The sequence below is a fragment of the Macaca mulatta genome, chromosome X, assembly GCF_049350105.2.
Source record: "Macaca mulatta isolate MMU2019108-1 chromosome X, T2T-MMU8v2.0, whole genome shotgun sequence".
NCBI classification, from domain to species: domain Eukaryota; kingdom Metazoa; phylum Chordata; class Mammalia; order Primates; family Cercopithecidae; genus Macaca; species Macaca mulatta.
The window spans coordinates 41205975-41218581 of NC_133426.1; positions in this window are offsets into that span (position 1 = coordinate 41205975).

Below are 12607 nucleotides of genomic sequence, written 5' to 3' on the forward strand. Positions count from 1 at the left end.
CACTGCAACCTCCACCTCCCGGGTTCATGTGATTCTCCTGCCTCAGCCTCCTGAGTAGCTGAGATTACAGGCACGCGCCACCATGCCCAGCTAATTTTTGTAATTTTAGTAGAGACGGGGTTTTGCCATGTTAGCCAGGTTAGTCTGAAACTCCTGAGCTCAGGTGATCCGCCTGCCTCGGCCTCCCAAAGTGCTGGGACTAAAGGCGTGAGCCACCACACCTGGCTATGGGGCGTTAATGAGGAGTGTGGCAGAGTTCCCTGACAGCCATGCCCCTACCATGGTGGGCTTGCGGACAGGCAAGAGTTGGTGTCACAGGCTGGGTGTACTGCTCTCCCTCCTTCCTGCTGGGGGCACTGCTGTTGCCACAACTCTTCCCTCCTCTCCTTTTGGGTACCAATAACTGAAGGGTACAGCTGAGGGAAAGCAGACACACGTGGACAGTAACCCCAGAGGTCACCAGCCCAGATAGCAGTGATCCCAACTTGGCCAGTGATGTTAACCAGCAGTTTCTGCTTAAGTGGAAAATAGGTCCTAAAGGAAAGCTCCTGCCCTTCTGTGGTTTGCAGTAGGGCTAAGGGTTAGACTGGTGGAGACAGCATGGCATGGGGAAGTCCCAAACCGACACAGAGCCTGCCTGAAATGCCCGCATTGACTTTGCTTTTCAGTATTTCAATGTCATGCACAAAATCCAAAAGTTCATGGTGTATGTAGCTCAATGGAAAGAAGCAAATGAGCAGGCAGGAGTCAGATGCAAATGGGGTGTGTCCACAAAATGTCATTTTGAAGTTTGTGGTTTGGCATTTGGAATGTATTTTCCTAGAGGAAAACAGAACTATGTTTAAATGGATATTAGATTCCTAGACTAGACTTCAAAATTCTATATAACTCATAACGTGGCTAAATACCCTCCCTAGTTTTTTTTTGTTTGGTTTTTTTTTTTGTTTTTTCTTTTCTTGAGATGGAATTTCACTCTTGTTGCCCAGGCTGGAGTCCAATGGTGTGGTCTCAGCTCACCGCAACCTCCGCTTCCCGGGTTCAAGCGATTCTCCTGCCTCAGCCTCCCGAGTAGCTGGGATTACAGGCATGAGCCACCATGCCCGGCTAATTTTGTATTTTTAGTAGAGACGGGGTTTCTCCATGTTGGTCAGGCTGGTCTCGAACTCCCGACCTCAGGCGATCTGCCCGCCCCGGCCTCCCAAAGTACTGGGATTATAGGCGTGAACCACCGAGCCTGGTGTATACCCTCTCTTATAATGAAAAAACAGTAGTAAACAAAATGTCAGTTTGTAACAATAATTTTAGAAAACAAAGAAAAACAATTTCCAAACAGAAAATAAGAGTTTTGGCCAGGCGCACTGGCTCACGCCTGTAATCCCAGCACTTTGGGAGGCTGAGACAGGTGGATCACGAGGTCAGCAGATTGAGACCATCCTGGCTAACACAGTGAAACCCCGTCTCTACTAAAAATGCAAAAAAAATTAGCCAGGCATGGTGGCGGGCGCCTGTAGTCCCAGCTACTCGAGAGGCTGAGGCGGGAGAATGGCGTTAACCCGGGAGGCGGAGCTTGCAGTGAGCCGAGATTGCGCCACTGCACTCCAGCCTCGGCACTCGGTGACAGAGCGAGACTCCATCTCAAAAGAAAAAAAAAAAAAAGAAAAAAAGAAAAGAAGAATTTTTATTTATTTATTTATTTTTTGAGACAGAGTATTGTTCTGTCGCCCAGGCTAGGGTGCAGCGGCATGATCTTGCTTCACTGTAACCTCCGCCTCCTGGGTTCAAGTGATTCTTGAACCCTGGAAGGGGTTCAGGAGGCCTCAGCCTCCCGAGTAGCTGGGATTACAGGTGTATGCCACCATATCCTGCTATTTTTTTTTTGTATTTTTACTAGAGATGGGGTTTCACCATGTCGGCCAGGCTTGTCTTGAACTCCTGGCCTCAAGTGATCTGTCCACCTCACTTGAGGCACTGTGCCTGGCCAAGAGTTTTTATTTATCTGAACCACTAGTGCTTATAGAAACCAGACCTCATAGAAAAGGAAGGAAGAAGTCATTAACTTTTGGGAAGAGTTTGATCAGGTACTTCCGGGAACTCTCAAAATTAAGGGCTTGAAATCATTGGCTCTTTTTGTCTAATTTTATTTACAATTTATGGCCTTTCTTTTTAAAATACTGCTGTATAACTAAAACCACTTTGGTTTAACACCAGCAGTGATCGGAGGGTTGGGTTTTGGAGTTAAAAGCAAGAGAGATTTTACTGAGGTAAAATTAAACATTTAAAAAATTTTTCCAAGTACTGGTTGGAAAGAAGCCATAGAAGATAAAGATAAAAGGTGAAAGTGGTCGGGTGCAGTGACTCACGCCTACAATCCCAGCATTTTGGAAGGTAGAGGCAGGCAGATCACCTGAGGTCAGGAGTTTGAGACCAGCCTCGCCAACATGGTGGAACTCCGTCTCTACTAAAAATACAAAAAAGTTAGCCGGGCACGGTGGCAGGCACCTGTAATCCCAGCTGCTTGGGAGGCTGAAGCAGGAGAATTGCTTGAACCCAGGAGGCAGAGGTTGCAGTGAGCAGAGATCGCACCATTGTACTCCAGCCTGGGCAACAGAGTGAGACTCCGTCTCAAAAAGAAAAAAAAAAATGGCAAAGGTGGACACGAATGAAAGAAGACTGTCGGCCGGGCGCGGTGGCTCAAGCCTGTAATCCCAGCACTTTGGGAGGCCGAGACGGGCGGATCACGAGGTCAGGAGATCGAGACCATCCTGGCTAACCCGGTGAAACCCCGTCTCTACTAAAAAATACAAAAAACTAGCCGGGCGAGGTGGCGGGCGCCTGTAGTCCCAGCTACTCGGGAGGCTGAGGCAGGAGAATGGCGTGAACCCGGGAGGCGGAGCTTGCAGTGAGCTGAGATCCGGCCACTGCACTCCAGCCTGGGCGACAGAGCGAGACTCCGTCTCAAAAAAAAAAAAAAAAGAAAAGAAAAAAGAAAGAAGACTGTCTGAGGTGGATTACTGTGCCCTGAGTGGTGAAAGATGGCGGTGAGCAGAGAGAATGGTGAAGGTAAGTAAGATTCAGGCCCGCCAGTACCCTAAGCATGAAGAATGTTCTATGAGCACCCCTGAGAGCTTGGGTGCCGTACCTGGAGTGTTGAGGAAGGGCTAGAAGGCACTGTGTGTATCCAGCCATTCAGATTTGAGACCTGCTTTAATGGCTGGTGTTTCAAACTTAGGGCGTGTCTTGCTCTGTAGTACTAGACTATAGGAGCTAATCTCTAAAGATGGCCACCCCACAATGCACCGCTATTCATTCCTTTGGATGCTGGCTGACCCTGGGACTTGCTTTTTCGCTAAGAGAATCCCTTGGACTGATACTGCATGACTTCTAAGGCTAGGTCCTAAGAAGTCTTATAGCTACCACCCAGATCTCCTGGAACATCATTCGCTCTAGGGGAAGCCAGCATACGGAAGCCCAACTACTCTGATGGCTGTGCTGTGAAGAAGCTGTTTTCCAGCCACTCCAGCCACTCCAGACATGTGAGGAAAGAAGATTCAGATAAGTCCAGCTTTATCCACCATCTAACCAAAACCAAATTCAGATGCTCAAGGAAGAACTTTGCAGTTGAGCCTGTTATCCCCGAGAACTGTGAAGAATAATACATAGGCTGGGTATGGTGGCTCATGCCTGTAATCCCAGCACTTTGGGAGGCCGAGGCAGGTGGATCACGAGGAGTTCGAGACCAGCCTGGGCAATATGGTGAAACCCTGTGTCTACTAAAAACTACAAAAATTAGCGGGGCTTGGTGGTGCGTGCCTGTAGTCCCAGCTACTCGGAAGGCTGAGGCAGGAGAATCGCTGGAACCCGGGAGGCAGAGGTTGCAGTGAGCTGAGATTGCATCACTGCACTCCAGCCTGGGCGACAGAGTAAGACTCCGTCTCAAAATAAAAAACAAACAAACAAACAAATAAATAAATAAAATAGTCATTCGAAGCCACTGAATTTTGGAGGTGGCTTTTACACAGCAGCAGCTAACTGGAACTCGGGTTAAGTCCTAAACTTGCTTTCCTACCAAGCTCACCAACATTTCAGTTCCATCTACTCCCATGAGGATGTGTTGACCCACCCCAATCTACTTAGTGGGAGGGAACATCAGGAATCTCCCAGCATGCCAGACGCAGTGGCTCATACCTGTAATCCCAGCACTTTGGGACACACAAATGGGAGGATCACTTGAGCCCAGGAGTTCAAAACCACCCTGGGCAGCATAAGGAGACCCTATCTCTACAAAAAATTTTAAAATTAGCTGAGCATGGTGGCAGGCACCTGTGGTCCCAGCCACTCAGGAGGCTGAGGTGGGAGGATCACCTGAGCCTGGGAGGTTGAGGCTGCAGTGAAATGTAATCCTGCCATTGCACTCCAGCCAGGGTGACAGAGCAAGAAAAAAAAAAAAAAAGAAAAGAGCAAGAAAAAAAAAAAAAAGAATCTCTTAGCACACTCAGCCTTCAGACCTCAATTAGTTTCTCCTTAAATCTTACTCACAGGCCCTTTGCTAGGTTAGAAGTCTAAAGATTATAATTAAGAAAAAGAAATAAGTAATAAAGACCATGAGCTCTTGAGTGAGGTTCATCCTGGAAAGTAACCAAGGTAACATTAGCTATTTGTAGCAGTCTGGTGGGGCAGCCTTGGTGGAACCTGGAGATAATTCTGGGTCAATGATCCAGAGCTGACTGAAAAATTGTTTCCTGTCTCTATAGTGAAAATCTCTTATGTTTCTGTATCATGTCTTTTTTTTTTTTTTTTTTTGAGAGACAGAGTCTCACTTTGTTGCCCAGGCTGGAGTACAATGGTGCGATCTCTGCTCACTGCAACCTCCACCTCCCGGGCTCCCCACATCCTGAGTAGCTGGGATTACAGGTGTCCACCACCACACCCAGCTACTTTTTGTATTTTTAGTAGAGATGGGGTTTCACCATGTTGGCCAGGCTGGTTTTGAACTCCTGACCTCAAATGATCTGCTCGCCTTGGCCTCCCAAAGTGCTGGGATTACAGGCGTGAGCCACCGTGCCCAGTCTCTATCGTGTCTTCTTCTTCTTCTTCTTCTTTTTTTTTTTTTTGAGACGGAGTCTTGCTCTCTCACCCAGGCTAGAGTACAGTGGCACGATCTCAGCTCACTGCAACCTCCGCCTCCCAGGTTCACGCCATTCTCCTGCCTCAGCCTCCCGAGTAGCTGGGACTACAGGCGCCTGCCATCGAGCCTGCTAATTTTTTGTATTTTTGGTAGAGATGGGGTTTCACCATGTTAGCCAAGATGTTCTCTCTCCTGACCTCATGATCCGCCCGCCTTGGCCTCCCAAAGTGCTGGGATTACAGGCGTGAGCCACCGTGCCCGGCCTTCTCTATCGTGTCTTCTAAGAACCAGTTGCTTCCAGAGACATAGAGCAGTGCAGGTGTCTGTTTGTTTTTCAAAGACTAGTTTAAGGAATTGAGTAACAAAAGGCCTTCTGGGCACATTGCCGGAGATTTCTTGTGCTATGGAAATGACTTGAACAGAGAAGTCGTTTTCCAGATGAGTTGTCAGTGGGTTGTTGTTGTTTCTTATGACAAGGCTGGTAGACTCATGGTTGAACAATTACACAAATTCAGTCAGTCAGGGTAACACAGCCACTGAGGTGATGGAGGTTCACTAATCCCTCCCTGTCAGAAGAATGAAGCATGTGATTATGTTAGACGAACTGATAAGACCCAGAGTTTGAAGCCAGGGGAGGTGTCTCATGTTTGTAATCCCAGCTACTTGGGAAGCTGAGGCAGGAGGGTCCCTGGAACCTGAGAGCTCAAGACCAGCCTGGGCAACACAGAGAGACCCTGTGTCTTAAAAACACAACAACAATGGCCGGGCACAGTGGCTCATGGCTCACGCCTGTAATCCCAGCACCTTAGGAGGCCGAGGCCGGTGGATCTCTTGATGTCAGAAGTTCGAGACCAAACTGACCAACATGGTGAAATTCCGTCTCTACTAAAAATACAAAAAAAAAAAAAAAAATTAGCTGGGCGTGGTGGCGCATGCCTGTAATCCCAGCTACTTGGGAGGCTGAGGCAGCAGAATCACTTGAACCCGGGAGGCGGAGGTTGGGATTACAGCATTGCACTCCAGCCTGGGCAACGAAAGTGAAACTCTGTCTCAAAAAAAAAGAAAAAAGAAAATTACAACAGCAAGAATAAAACTAAGACACAGAATATGTCTGGGGGTCAGTGCTCCCTACGAGGTTGATAATCAACAGCAGTTGCTTTCCTCCGCCTACCTGCAATGCTGTCTTGAGGTGCAGATGGCACTCAAAAATGTCTGCCTAATGAATGAATCTATGACTTAGAAGTCCTGAAACTGAGTAGCTTGGAGTCAGGTAACCCACAGGGATCCTATAAATAGCAAGACTGAAAACAGTTCCATTCATGCAGTAATTGAGTTACACCCTAGCTAACTATACAGGGTGTCCATGCAGTCTGGAAACAGGCAAAAATATAGGATGTCATCAAGAATATCTTCAGAAAATAAATAGTGGGCCGTGTGCAGTGGCTTGCACCTGTAATCCCAGCAATTTGGGAGGCCGAGGTGGGGAAATCACTTGAGGCCAGGAGTTTGAGTCCAGCCTGGCCAACATGATGAAACCCCGTCTCTACAAAAAATACAAAAATTAGCCAGGTATGGAGGCGGGCGCATGTAATCCCAGCTACTTCAGCAGGCTAAGGCACGAGAATCGTTTGAACCCAGGAGGCAGAGTTTGCAGTTTGCAGTGAGCAGGGGTGGCGCCCCTGCACTCCAGCCTGGGCAACAGAGCAACACTCAGTCTCAAAAAACAAAAACAAAAAACAACAACAAATACAGTAATGGTATGTGCATTTCAAGAGTTCACAGACACCCTGTATGTTAACATCAACCATTTCAGATCTTTGACTGGCTTAGTCTCACAGGATGCGACAAATCATTTGGTTTTCTGAGGCTTTGTGCAAATTCCTGTATGGTGTAAACTCTCTTGTCAGTGCTGCCCAGGGGCCTCCCACAGGGAGGAACTCAGAAGTGACAAAGGTGACTGGGAGTCCAGCTGTGACAGCCAGAGAAGCCAGCGGGCAGCAGCGCGAGAAACAGATCACCTCATTCCAGTCCTTCCCCAGCAGCGCTGGGCTGCAGGGCCAGAGGCAATAATGGCAACAGGGAAGGCAGGAGCAGACATGGGGCTGGTCCACAGAACAAGGAGGGCCCTGATTCCATCCCCACGCCGCTGGCTCCCAGGTCTTTCTGGAGAAACAGTTCCCCTAACAGGACTTGCCTTTCTTTTCTCTCAGCTTCCCCAGCCAACCCAGTAGAGGGTCACCTCAGATTGGAGGACCTGGGAGAATCTTCGTCACTTGTCCTTGTGATGAGGTCAAGAAATAATACAAGGGCCGGGTGCGGTGGCTCATGCCTATAATTCCAGCACTTTGGGAGGCCAAGGTGGGTGGATCACCTGAGGTCCCGAGTTCAAGACCAGCCTGGCCAACATAGTGAAACCCCGTCTCTACTAAAAATACAAAAAAAAAAAAAAAAAAAAATTAGGCCAGGCAAGGTGGCTCACACCTGTAATCCCAGCACTTTGGGAGGCCAAAGCTGGAGGATCACGACGTCAGGAGTTCAAGACCAGCCTGGCCAATATGGTGAAACCTTGTCTCTACTAAAAATAGAAAAATTAGCTGGGCGTGGTGGTACACGCCTGTAGTCCCAGCTGCTCTGGAGGCTGAGGCAAGAGAATTGCTTGAACCTGGGAGGGAGAGGTTGCAGTGAGCTGAGATCGCGCCACTGCACTCCAGCCTGGGAAACAGTGAGTCTCAAAAACAACAACAACAACAAAAATTAGCTGAGCGTGGTGGTGCACACCTGAGGTCCCAGCTACTAGGGATGCTGAGGCAGGAGAATCGCTTGAACTTGGGAGATGGATGTTGCAGTGAGCCGAGATTGTACCACTGCACTCCAGCCTGGGCAATAAAGCAAGACTCTATCTCAAAGAAAAAAAAAAAAAAAGAAATGAAAGAATACAAGGAGGTTGTGATCGTTAATTACCAAGTAAGGAGGCTTTCCTGCTATTAAAGATAGGTTAATGAAAGAGCACAATTGGCCAATAAAACTTTGGGGAAAACAGTAAAAAGGATGCTCTAGCATGGGTGCAGTGGCTCATGCCTGTAGTCCTAGCTACTCTGGAGGCTGAGGCAGGAGGATCGCTTGAGTCTAGGAGGTTGGGGCTGCACAGAGCTGTGATTGCACCACTGCACTCCAGCCTGGGGGACAGATCAAGACTTGTCTCAACAACAACAACAAAAAAGAATGTTCTAGCATGTACAACGTCAACTGGTTTACGTTTCTAGACACTATAACAATCTTCCTCAGAAAACACTTCACCCCTGGCTGGTCCCAGTGCAGTGGTGTTTACAACTAATTGATCACAACTAGTTACAGATTTCTTTGTTCCTTCTCCGCTCCCACTGCTTTACTTGACTAGACTTAAAAAAAAAAAAAAGAAATAAAATAAAATAAAATAAAAATAAAAATAAAACACTTTACTCCAACATTTGTCAGAAGAGTTTTACCAAGGAGGAAGGCAATGATGATTTCTATGCTCAGGAAGGAAGGGGAAGGAACCTGTATTGGGCCTTTAAAAGAAATCCGCTCCCACTATTGCCACCATGAAACAATCACAAAAGATTCAAACTTTAAAGGCACATTTGAAGCTCTACATATGTTTATTGGCTGTGAAGTTCTCACACATCATGACGTAAGAAACAGTTTTAAAAGAGACAGTGTGGCCAGGTGCAGTGGCTCATGCCTATAATCCCAGCACTTTGGGAGGCTGAGGAGAGCAGATCACCTGAGGTCGGGAGTTCGAGACCAGCCTGACCAACATGGAGAAACCTCTTCTCTACTAAAAATACAAAATTAGCCTGACATGGTGGCGCATGCCTGTAATCCCAGCTACTCGGGAGGCTGAGGCAGGAGAATCGCTTGAACCCAGGAGGTCGAGGTTGCTGTGAGCCGAGATCGTGCCATTGCACTCCAGCTTGGGCAATAAGGGCAAAACTCTGTCTCAAAAAAAAAAAAAAAAAGAGAGAGAGAGACAGTGTGGGCTGGGCACGGTGGCTCACCCCTGTAATCCCAGCACTTTGGGAGGCCGAGGTGGGTGGATCACTTGAGGTCAGGAGTTCAAGACCTGCCTGGCCAACATGGTGAAACCCTGTCTCTTTTAAAAATACAAAAATTAGCTGGGCGCAGTGGTGGGCACCTATAATCCCAGATACTTGGGAAGTTGAGGCAGGAGAATTGCTTGAACCCAGGAGGCAGAGGTTGCAGTGAGCCAAGATTGCGCCATTGCACTCCAGTCTGGGCAACACAGTGAGACTCTGTCTCAAAATTAAAAAAAAAAAAAAAAAGAAAGAGAGTGTGCATAAAAAAAAAAAAAGTTGCGAGTCACAAATACTGACTAGTTTCTTTTTTAAACTTTTAATTTTGAAATAATTATAGATTCACAGGAAGTTGCATAACTATAGTACAAAATCAAAACCAGGAAATCGCCATTGGTACAATCCACAGAACTTATTCAGATTTTGCCAGTTTTACAGGAGCTCATTTCTGTGTGTGTGCGTGTCCCTATGCAATTTTATCACATGTAGGTTGCACCACATCAAGGTGCTTAACTCTGTCATCACCACAAGGCTCCCTCGGGCTGTCCCTTCATAGCCACATCCACTCCCCTCCCCCTCCCCCACCCTAATCCCAGGCCACACTAAACTGTTCTCCATCTCTAGAATTATGTTATTCAATGAATGTGATATAAATGGAATCATGTGTCATGTACCCTTTTGAGGTTGTTTTTTTTTCCCACTCAACATAATTCCCTGGGGATCTGTCCATGTTATTGTTTGTATCAATGGCTCATTTCTTTTTCACTGCTGAGTAGTATTCCATGGTATGGCTGTATCAAAGTTTGGTTAACCATTCATCCATTGAGCAACATTTGGACAGTTTCTAGGCTTTGGCTATCACAAAGCTGCTGTGAGCATTCGTGTAGAAGTTTCTGTGTAAAAATAAGCTTTCATTTCTCTGGTATAAATGGCCAAAAATGCAAGTGCTGGGTTGTATGGTAAACCCGTTTTTAGTTTTAAAAGGAACTGCCATGGCTCATGCTTGTAATCCTAGCACTTTGGGAGGAGGATGGCTTTAGGCCAGGACTTCAAGAGCAGCCTGGGCAACACAGCAGTAGATAGATAGATAGATAGATAGATAGATAGATAGATAGATACATACATACATACATACATACATACATACATACATACATACATAAATAGGCCCGGCGCAGTGGCTCATGCCTGTAATCCCAGCACTTTTGGAGGCCGAGGCAGACAGACCACTTGAGGTCGGGAGTTCGAGACTAGCCTGGCCAACATGGTGAAACCCTGCCTCTATTAAAAATACAAAAATTAGCCAGGTGTGGTGGCACACGCCTGTAATTCCAGCTACTAGGGAGGCTGAGGCAGGAGAATTGCTTGAACCTGGGAGGCAGAGGTTGCAGTGAACCAAGATCATGCCGCTGCACTCCAGCCTGGGCGGCAGAGTGAGTCTCCATCTCAAAAATAAATAAATAAATAAATAAATAAACTGCCAAACCATCTCCAGAATGGCTGTACCATTTTACGTTCCCACCAGCAATCTACAAGTGACCCAGTTTCTCTGTGTCTCCAGCATTTGATGTCACTATTTTTTATTTTTGCCATTCTGATAGGTGTGTGGTGATATCTCATTGTGGTTTTAATTTGCATTTCCCTGATGACTAATGACAGTGAGCATCTTTTCACATGCTTAATTGCCATCTGTATATCCTCTTCAGGGAAATATCTGTTCATGTCTTTTGCCCTTTTTCTAACTGGATTGTTTATTACCAATAAGTTTTTTTTTTTTTTTTTTTGAAACAGAGTTTTGCTCTTGTTGCCCAGGCTGGAGTGCAATGGTGCAATCTCAGCTCACTGCAACCTCTGTCTCCTGGGTTCAAGCGATTCTCCTGCCTCAGTCTCCCAAGTAGCTGGGATTACAGGCATGCACCACCATGCCTGGCTAATATTACTGATAAGTTTTGTGAGTTCTTTATATACTCCAGATACTAGTCCTTTGTAAGATATGTGATTTGCAAATATTTTCTCCCAGTCTTTGTCTTTTCATCCTCTTAACAGGGTCTTTGGCAGAGTAATTTTTAATTTTGATGTGGTTTCTCCTTAAAAGTTAAAAAATAATAATGATCTCAGGCCGGGTTCAGTGGCTCAGGCCTGTAATCCCAGCACTTTAGGAGGCTGAGGCAGGTAGATTTCTTGAGTCCAGGAGTTCCAGACCAGCTTGGGCAACATGGCAAAACCCCATCTCTACAAAAAATACAAAAAAAAAAAAAAAATTAGCCATCTGTGGTGGCATGTGCCTGTGGTCCCAGCTACTTGGGAGAGTGGGGTGGAAGGATCGCTTGAGGCCAGGAGTTGGAGGCTGCAGTGAGCTGCGATCATGCCACTGCACTCTAGCCTGGAGTGACAGAGCGAGACCCTGTGTCAAAACAATAAAAATTAAAATTATGAAAATAATAATAATCATTATCATCTCCTGGCTTGCCCTTTAATCCATGCCAAGTAACGGCATGTACAAATTTCATCTACCCATTCAGTCAACGTTTATTGAGTACTTACTATGTTCCAGGTTCAGTCCCAGGTGCTAGTGATCTGAAAATTAATATAATACAGTTGCCTTTAAGTGTTCATAGTCTAGTGGGGACAGAGACTTTTTTTTTTTTTTTAGATAGAGTCTCACTCTGTCACACAGGCTGGAGTGCAGTGGCACAATTTCGGCCCACTGCAACCTCCGTCTCCCAGGTTCAAGTCATTCTCCTGCCTCAGCCTTCCAAGTAGCTGGAACTACAGGCCCCCACCACCACACCTGGCTAATTTTTGTATTTTTAGTAGAAATGGGGTTTCACCATGTTGGCCAGGCTGGTCTCGAACTCCTGACCTCAGGTGATCCGCCTGACTTGGTCTCCCAAAGTTGTGGGATTGCAGGTGTGAGCCACTGCACCTGGCCGGGACAGAGACTTCCGAGCACATGCCTTCCGTGGAAGTGTGGTAAGGGATGGAAAGCAGGCTGTGGGAGTTCAAGACAGAGCACCTGCTCTGGCCAGGGAAGTGGGGAAGGCCACTCCTTGCTTGTCAGTTACAAACCAGTTGAAATCTTAGTGTTATTCTTGCTATATACAGGCTATAGTATATTCTATAAAAACATTTCCAGCTATTATTTTCATCATGATTACCACTGGTTCATTTTCTGCAAGATTCTTTTCCCAAATGCCAAAATGGCTAATCCCCAAACTGAGATCTTGTGAAATTTGTGGAGGATGCACCCCTAGAAGTGATCGTTTTTCAAAAATACAATGACAACTGTTAGTTCAACAAGTGATCTTTGCTGTGAAGCTCAGGTATCAAGGAAAGGTGTAGATAGGTCTTGTTGCATAACAGTCCTTGGTCCTAATATAGCAACGTTCATCTGAGAAGCTTAAAGGAC